The sequence below is a fragment of the Sapajus apella genome, unplaced genomic scaffold (genome assembly GCF_009761245.1).
Source record: "Sapajus apella isolate SASKATOON/1434 unplaced genomic scaffold, GSC_monkey_1.0 scaffold155, whole genome shotgun sequence".
Lineage (NCBI taxonomy): Eukaryota > Metazoa > Chordata > Mammalia > Primates > Cebidae > Sapajus > Sapajus apella.
In genome coordinates, this window is record NW_022437095.1 from 1,812,846 (window position 1) to 1,821,365 (window position 8,520).

The following is an 8,520-nucleotide window of genomic DNA, read 5'->3' on the forward strand; positions in this document are numbered from 1 at the left end:
TTTTCAATGAGTGAGTACTGGAAACAAAATAAGTCTTTGAGTGCATAGCCTGCATGTACACCTGTAATGTAAAAACTCAAAATTCTTTAATTAAAATGTATAATCATTGGTAAAAACAATTTTTTTGAATTACTATGGAGGTTTTAATTTTGTATTTCGTTTTTTCTGAGGATTAGGTTCATTTTGAAATAAGGTTCTTGTATTTCTCTCTTATTTGGTCCATGTAAGCAGTAATACCTTGTGTTTGCATCAGTGAGAGTTCAGGATAATTTACTTTTTATAGCAACACTGAGAAACAAGTACTGCATACCAGTGCTGTACATTTTCTTGGCTTTCTACATTGATAGGAAGAAAATTTACAAGATTAAATTAATATAATTAGTTTTAGATGTAAAGAAGAAACAATAAAATACACACATACATGTATAGAGTTTATATGTATGTTTTTAAATTGTAATTTACTCAAGAAGTACATATTCTGGGGTAACATTTTGTCAACCATGAAATTTTCTTAAAGTAAATCAGGATTTTCAATCATTGTAAACCTTAATAATGAAAAAGATAAAACATCATAGGAAATCATATAAAACATCATAGGAAATTGCCCTAAGCTATTTCTAGACATTACAAATCTTAGATCTCATTTTAATATCATTAATAAATTGTTTCATTAAATTGTAATAATAGTAAGAATAGTACCATTTTAACTTTTCAAAAAGAATTTTATCTTTAATATTTTATGTATGGTCTATGAGACATTTAAGAATAACTAATTACAGGCATGGTGGCTCACTCCTGTAATCCCAGCACTTTGGAAGGCCAAGGCAGGCAGATCACCTGAGGTCAGGAGTTCAAGACCAGCCTGGCCAATATGATAATGACCATCTCTACAGAAATACAAAAATTAGCTGGGAATGATGGTGGATACCTGTAATCCCAGCTACTTGGGAGGCTGAGGTGGGAGAATCACTTGAACCCTGAAGGTGGAGGTTGAAGTGAGCCGAAATCGCGCCACTGTGCTCCAGCCTGAGCAACAGAGCAAGACTATGTCTGAAAATAATAAAATAATAATAATAATAATAATAGGGGCCAGGCGCGGTGACTCATGCGTATAATCCCAGCACTTTGAGAGGTTGAGGTGGGTGGATCATGAGGTCAGGAGTTCAAGACTGGCTGGCCAACATGGTGAATCCCCGTCTTCACTAAAAAACTACAAAAATTAGCTGGGTGCGGTGGTATGCACCTGTAGTCCCAGCTGCTGGGGAGGTTGAGGCAGGTTGAGAATTGTTTGAACCTGGGAGGCGGAGGTTGCAGTGAGCCAAGATCAAGCCACTGCACTCCAGCCTGGGCAACAGAACAAGACTCCATCTCAAAATGATGATGATGATAATAATCATAATAATAATAATGAAGTTTTGACTTCAGAGCAAGCCAAAAATTATAAATGTATGTGACTTTTCTTGTCCTTTACAGTTATTACTAACTGATGGTAATTTCAGCATCTTAAAAGTATGACATATTAATTAATCTATTTTCTAATTATGTTTCTTCTATTTTCACAAGGAACAGATAGCATTAAGGTTCTGAAATTTCGCAAAGCATCTAATTAAATGTATTTTAACCCCTGACTTTTTGAAGCTAATACTTCATTTACATATGAGGTTTGATCTCTGACTAGCTCTCGAATAGGAAAGGGAGCTATGAGTTGGCCTTCATCAGCTGAGAGAAGCCACACAGGTCACTTGGCCAAGGGCTTATTGACAGCCCATTGTGAAAAAACATTTTACGAAACATGCAACTTTAAAAAAGAAATGAAGTCCTTTATCTTTTTCCTTGAGAAGCAAGATTTATTTCTATAAAGCCACATATGGAAACTTTTGGAGTAGGATTTATTCTGCATGACCGAGTGCATGAGTCGGTAGTGGAGCAAGCAGAATGCAGAGCTGGGACGTCCTCCTGGGTTTCTCTTCAGATCCCCTTTCACGGTTTTGTTAATTGAGTTAAAATGCCAGAAGCTCATAAGCTGCTATAATCTGGAGCCCAGTAAGTTTCCGAACAATCATCAAGCAATGGTCTCATTACTAGAACTGTCCCAGGCATATGTGTACACACTTCATATGCACACACTTTATATATATGGCAACATTTAGATGTGTAGAGTCCAAAACATTCACATGCTGTCTTTCACTAGCTCGGTTATAAGAGGACTTTCTTTTCACATTGTCTTGGTGAATCCTGAGTTAGTGATCTCCATAACCCTAAAAAATAGATGGACAGGTAGAATAACCCTGTATCCCCGTTACTGATCTCCATAACCCTAAATAGATGGATATACAGAATAACCCTATATCCTTGTTACCAATCTCTATAACCCTAAATAACCCAGCCAGCAAGTGAACCCTCTGATATGGTCCTAGGTTGATGACTACTAACATTTCTCCACCTTTATCCCTCGTTCTTGTGTGGGATCAGAGTCTCCTCCATTGAAGATCTTTTGAAGCCTATTCGGAGTGATCTGCTCTTCTCCCCCTGAATGCCATCCTCCGCTGAGTCCCCACCATCACACACTGCAGGAAGTGAATTCCACTTTAGTTCTGCTTATATTATAAAGGTGCCCCTTTATTTTCCATGTGTTTATTTCCACAGGATTCGATGCACATCACGAGAATAACTTTTGGGTTTAGCCAATTGCTGTATTATGAATTAGAGTCCTACCTATATTTTTAAAATTTAAAAGGATTGAGTATAACATACATGCAGGAAAGCTGCAAAATCTTCATCATGGAGCTGGAGGAATTGTGCCTCCTGAGTTCACTCACAAAGCCACCATCCAATCATGACAAGTGGCTTCAGAGCCCCGGAGCGCTCCTTCATGGCCTTTCACGTAGGTTAATAACCCCCAGAGCTAAGCTCTCTTGTGACTTACTATAGGGACAAGGGAGTGGAAATGATTTTCTATTAAGGTCCATCTGTCATTCGTGAGGCCTGCATCTGGGCCTGTAGCTCTCTGGAACTTTTGGCAGGCCAAGGATGTCCTGTAGCCAGAGAGATTCTTCCGGCAGGACTGCAGGTCCCGTGCAGAGGGTGGAAGCCAACAGGTGCACAGAGCAAGGAGGTCTGCAGGCTATGCCCTACATGACATTCACTTTGTCTAGCCACTGATTCTTTAAAGAGGCAGAAAGTTACCATTACTTTAGCTAAAAAGACAATGAAAGAGGATGGTTCACGGAACACACACGATCCTTCCCACTGCCCTGGCTCTGACTCCATATTGGAATTCGTTCTCCTTCTCAGCTGTCTCTGCTGTTTCAGGTCCCTTGCCCAGGCAGCCGGTACGTTGGTCTTTATTGTTTGCCAGTAGGGTCAGTAAGCTCAGCATATCCCAGGAGGGTGAGGCTCTGGCTACGGTGTCTGAGTCACACAGCTGCTGTTGCAATCACCTGTTGACAGGGGTCTCTGGGAGTGAAGCAGCCAATGCGAGGATCCTAGAGAACCTCTTGAGCTCCAGACACAAGATTTCCTTCCTGTCCCCACAATGTAGCAAAAAAACAATCTCCACACGATGATCAGGCTTCATCACCCTTCCTGACATAGCAGCCCTTTTCTGTCCACAGGGATGTTTATAGCTTTTGGGAACTCTTTGGTTTCTGAATTGCAGTCAAACAGAAGTAAAAACAAGAGGCCACAGACATCTAGGCCCTGCCCTGTTATCCTGAGGACTAGAGAGAGATGTGCTGAAAATCCTGTGTGTGTTCTCCCTCCTGAGCCCAGCGAACTCCTGGAGCAAGGGGAAGCCTCTGGCAGAAGCACAGCCATGGTGGCCACCGCTGGTTTGGGATAATGGCTCTGGAAGAGACGTGGGGGCAGCAAGTTCAGGCCACTTTGACCATGTCTTGGTCATCACCTGGGAAATTCAACCAGAAGAGTGACTTCCACCCATAGCGTTATGCTTTCAGAATTTCTGATTAATGATATGAAAACAGATAAACTAAATGAAAGAGAAGCATGCTTTCCACAGCACACAATAGCTCCTTTTCTATGTTAATATTAGTTCCTAAGTGTAATAGTTTACCCAGAAATGCATGTATGCTTTAAAAATCAAAATATAGAAAGGTAAGAATTTAGAAGTCATAGTTTCATCTCCAATGTTGTAACCGAATTGTGACCCCCCCGAAATTCATAAAGTCCCAACGACGCAGAATGTGACTGCATCTGGAGACAGGGTGTTTACAGCAGTGATTAAGGTAAAATGAGATAATATGGGCAGGTCCCAATCCAATATAACCCATGTCTTATGTAAAGGGGAAATCAGAACACAGGCGGCTGCAGAAGAAGAATGCCATGTGGAGAGACACGGAGATCATGGCTGCCTGCAAGCCCGAGAGGTCGGGGACAGACGCACACTGGGAACACTTCGCTTTTAGACCTCCAGCCTCTAGAACCCAGAAAGAATAAATTCGTATTGTTTGAGTGCCCCATGTTGCCATGTTTGGTTATAGAGCCTGAGCAAAGGAGCATCCCCACACACACTGTGCCCTGTCATCTGTTAGTTTTTGTTGTTGTTGAGATGAAATCTCACTCTGTGGCCAGGCTGGAGTGCAGTGGCACCATCTCGGCTTACTGCAACCTCCGCCTCCCAAGTTCAAGCCGTTCTCCTGCCTCAGCCTCCCAAGTAGCTGGGATTACAGGCGCATATCAGCATGCCTGGCTAGTTTTTGTATTTTTAGTAGAGATGGAGTTTCATCATGTTGGCCAGGCTGGTTTTGAACTCCTAACCTCAAGTGATCCACCGTCTCAGCCTCCCAAAGTGCTGAGATTACAGGCGTGACCACATAGACTGGCCACTCCTCTGTTAATTTCTTACACATGCTTTTGCTTTCCAAGTTTCCTCACGCAACTCCAGAAGTGTACAACACCGTGCGTGGGTACATCTCTTCCCAAACAGCACAGTTATACTGGGTTTGACATTTCTTCTTCTCACTTTAACAATACACCCACATCCCACACAGTTTAACTGATCCTGTTAAACCGTTCCATAATCAAAGTGGGACTGGATGCCCAGACTGTATCTAGCAGGCGTCTGAGAGAAGGGCAGGAAGGGGGAAGCCAGTAAAACTCAGCAGTATGGACCAATTATCAGTGTAGACCCTAGAAACCAGTCCCAGGTATCCCACTGGAAACCCAGCAGCACATGCCTCAGCTATGGCCCCAAAGGGCAGGAGCTGGACCCTGTTTCCGAGTCCTGTTCCTTCTTGACGGAGGGCTGTCCTTCAGAAAGGGGCCACATGCCCCCCCACCTCTCCATGTGCCTGTGCCTGGGCGGAGCTGTCTTCCAAGGTCCAGAAGAAAGCCCAGCCCGGAGCTTGCTGCTGGGGGCCTCCAGCCTCCACCAACCCCTCCAGCACAACACAGCCAGCCAGATGCACAGGGGGGCAGTAGCACCTGCCAGGCCCACGCCAGGGCCTCTGGTGCACATGCTGGGCATTCAGGGACTGACTCTACAGACCCCACTGATGGCATTTGGTTGTTTCTAATGAAATCCAGCAACATGCAATCCTGTACATCTGTTGTTTAGTGTGTGTTAATTTGTATTTCTCTGAGAAACAGAACAAAAATAATGCATGGGAATACCCAGAGGATAGATAAAAGGGAAAGAGATGTAGATGACAGACGGTAGATGACTGACAGATGATAGATGTATGACAGAGAATGCTAAATCATAGACAGGGAGTAGATAGCAGATAGATAGATAGAATGATAGAGATAGATGACAGGTGGATAGATGATAGGTAGATAGAAAGCTAAATAATAGGCAAGGGGTAGATAGATGATAACTAGATAGATTATAGACGGATAATCAATGGATGATAAAGATGGACGGCAGGTGGATAGATGATAGGTAGATAGAAGGGTGAATAATAGGTGGTAGATAGATACAGACATACATAAATACATAGATAATAGACAGATAGATGATAGATGGATGATAGAGACAGATGACAGGCAGATAAATGATAGGTAGAGAGCTAAATAACAGGTAGTAGATAGAAGATCGATAATACATAATAGATGGATAATCAATCGATGATAGAGATGGATGACAGGTGGACAGATGGTAGGTAAATAGAAAGCTAAACGGTAGACAGGTAGTAGATGTATGATAGATAGATAGATAATAGATGAATCTATGATAGAGGTGGTTGACAGATGGACAGACAGTAGGTAAATAGAAAGCTAAATGGTAGACAGGTAGTAGATAGAAATAGATAGATAGATAGTAGATGGATAATCAATGGATGATAGAGATGGATGGCAGGTGGATAGATGACAGATAGATAGAAAGGTAACAGAGATGACAAGGAATTGGCTCATGTGGTTGTGGACCCTGAGGAGTTGGCAATGCCCCACGTGGGCTGCGGGAGAGCCAGTGGTACAGTGTCCTCTGAAGGCCTTCAGCTGGGGATGTTCTCTTGCTCTTGTTCAAGATATTCATTCATAGGATGAAGCCCACCCCAACTAGGGGAGCGATCTGCTGACTCAGCATTTGCTCATTTAAATGTTCATCTTGGGTTCGCTTCAGCAGCACATGTACTAAGGTTGGAAGGACACAGAGAAGATTAGCATGGCCCCTGCAGAAGGACAACATGTTCGCGATGAGCCTGCATCCCTGCCTCACACACAGGAGAGGACTGCACGCAGGAACTCTGGCTTCCTGGATACAAGGACCATTGTGCAGCCTCAAGCTCTTTAACAAATAGAAATAAAATGTTCAGACTTATTCACCCCAGCCTATCACTTGGGCACGAGGATATTTTCTTATAGTTTTAATATGGCATTTGACTTTTTTTTTTTTTTTTTTTTTTTTTTTTTTTTAGGCAGAGTCTCATTCTGTTGCCCAGGCTGGAGTGCAATGGCATGATCTTGGCTCACTGCAACCTCCACCTCCTGGGTTCAAGTAATTCTCTTGCTTCAGCCTCCCAAGTATCTGGGATTATAGGCATGCACCACCATACCTGGTTAATTTTTTGTATTTTTAGTAGAAACGGGTTTTCACCATGTTGATGAGGCTGGACTCAAACTCCTGACTTCATGATCCACCTGCATCGTCCTCCCGAAGTGTTGGGATTACAGGTGTGAGCCACCATGCCCAGCCTTGATTTTTTATTTGTATGAACCTCATGGATTTTGGCTTTGCCTACTAGCTTCTATGTAATTAGCAGTAATTCCATCTTAATAAAGTTCTGTGATCTGTAAAAATAAAATAAATAAATGTTAATCTCATTCAAAAATATCCTTCAAGTTGACACATAAAATTAACTGCCACAGTGCATGTGCAAGAATTTCTGCATGATAAATTCCCTTAAATGAAAAAACTACATCATGTTTTCTCTCTTGCTTGCTTTTCGTATTTCATTAAATAATGATAATACTGGAAATGGCTGTTTTGTCTATGATTTTAGCAGAAATGTTTTAAGTTTTAATTCATAAAGCTTGATGATGTTATTTGGGGGTAATACAAATGTATTTAATTCCATTTCTATTATATCCACAGCCTTCTATGTTGAGTATTTTCTCTACGTATAGTCATTAAATGTTATTAAATGCATGTTCGACATCATGATATAGTTCTTCTTAATTCTATTAATATGAAGAATTTATTAACATTAAATTATCTTTTCACTGCTGGACTAAATCTCACTTGGTTGTGATGTGTTGTTACTTTAATGCTGGGTCCTGTTTGCTCATATTTTATATAGGATTTAAGTACTGATTTATTATAAAAATCATCATAATTTTACATTATTATACAATATTTGTTTTGTGTAACTGAATTGTTACTCCATGAAAATAATTATTTTCAAATTAAGAAATACATAAGCTAAGCCATCCTTAAAATCTCTCGCTATCTCTTCTTCCAATTTTTGTTCCCTAATCTCTGCACTGTTGGAAAGTACCAAGCAATGGTTATAATTTCACTCATTTCCTGCTTTGCTTTCGTTCGAGGCTTGCCTTAGGCCTATTTAATGCTCACTGGCAGTATTCTGGCTTCTTAAAAAACTCCTGTCCTCACCTGGTGGTGTCAGTTCTTTCTGTAGCAATTTTCTGAAAAAGACTTATGTGAGCAATACTCAGTATTCCCATGAGCGATGTTCAGTAATCCTGTGAACAATGCTCAGTAATCCCGTAAGCAAAATTGGTATTCATGGGAGTAACGTTCAGTATTCTTGTGAGCAATGTTGGGTATTCCTGTGAGCAACATTTGGTATTCCTGTGAGGAATGTTCGGTATTCCTGTGAGCAGTGTTCAGTTTCCTGTTTGATGATCACTCTATGAGCGTGGCCTTTAGAGCTAAAAGGTACTTTAGCTGTGTATGAGATCCTCAACACATCCTCCTTTCCACAAGCACTTGGCAGCTGCTCCTTCCCTGTCTTCCGTTGTCATCAAAGGTGGCTGTCAACAACTGACAAAAGACCCATCTTCCCTCCCCCAAATTCTACTTGACCTTTTTGTCTGCTCCTC

At 41.5% G+C, this 8,520-nt stretch overlaps 1 non-coding gene across 1 annotated transcript; it reads left to right on the top strand.

Moving 5' to 3' along the window:
* Positions 1–6,569: 6,569 nt before the first annotated feature.
* LOC116541757 lies at positions 6,570–6,673 on the top strand. Its single transcript, XR_004264934.1, has one exon. It is a non-coding gene; the product is annotated as a U6 spliceosomal RNA (small nuclear RNA).
* The last annotated feature ends 1,847 nt before the right edge of the window (positions 6,674–8,520 follow it).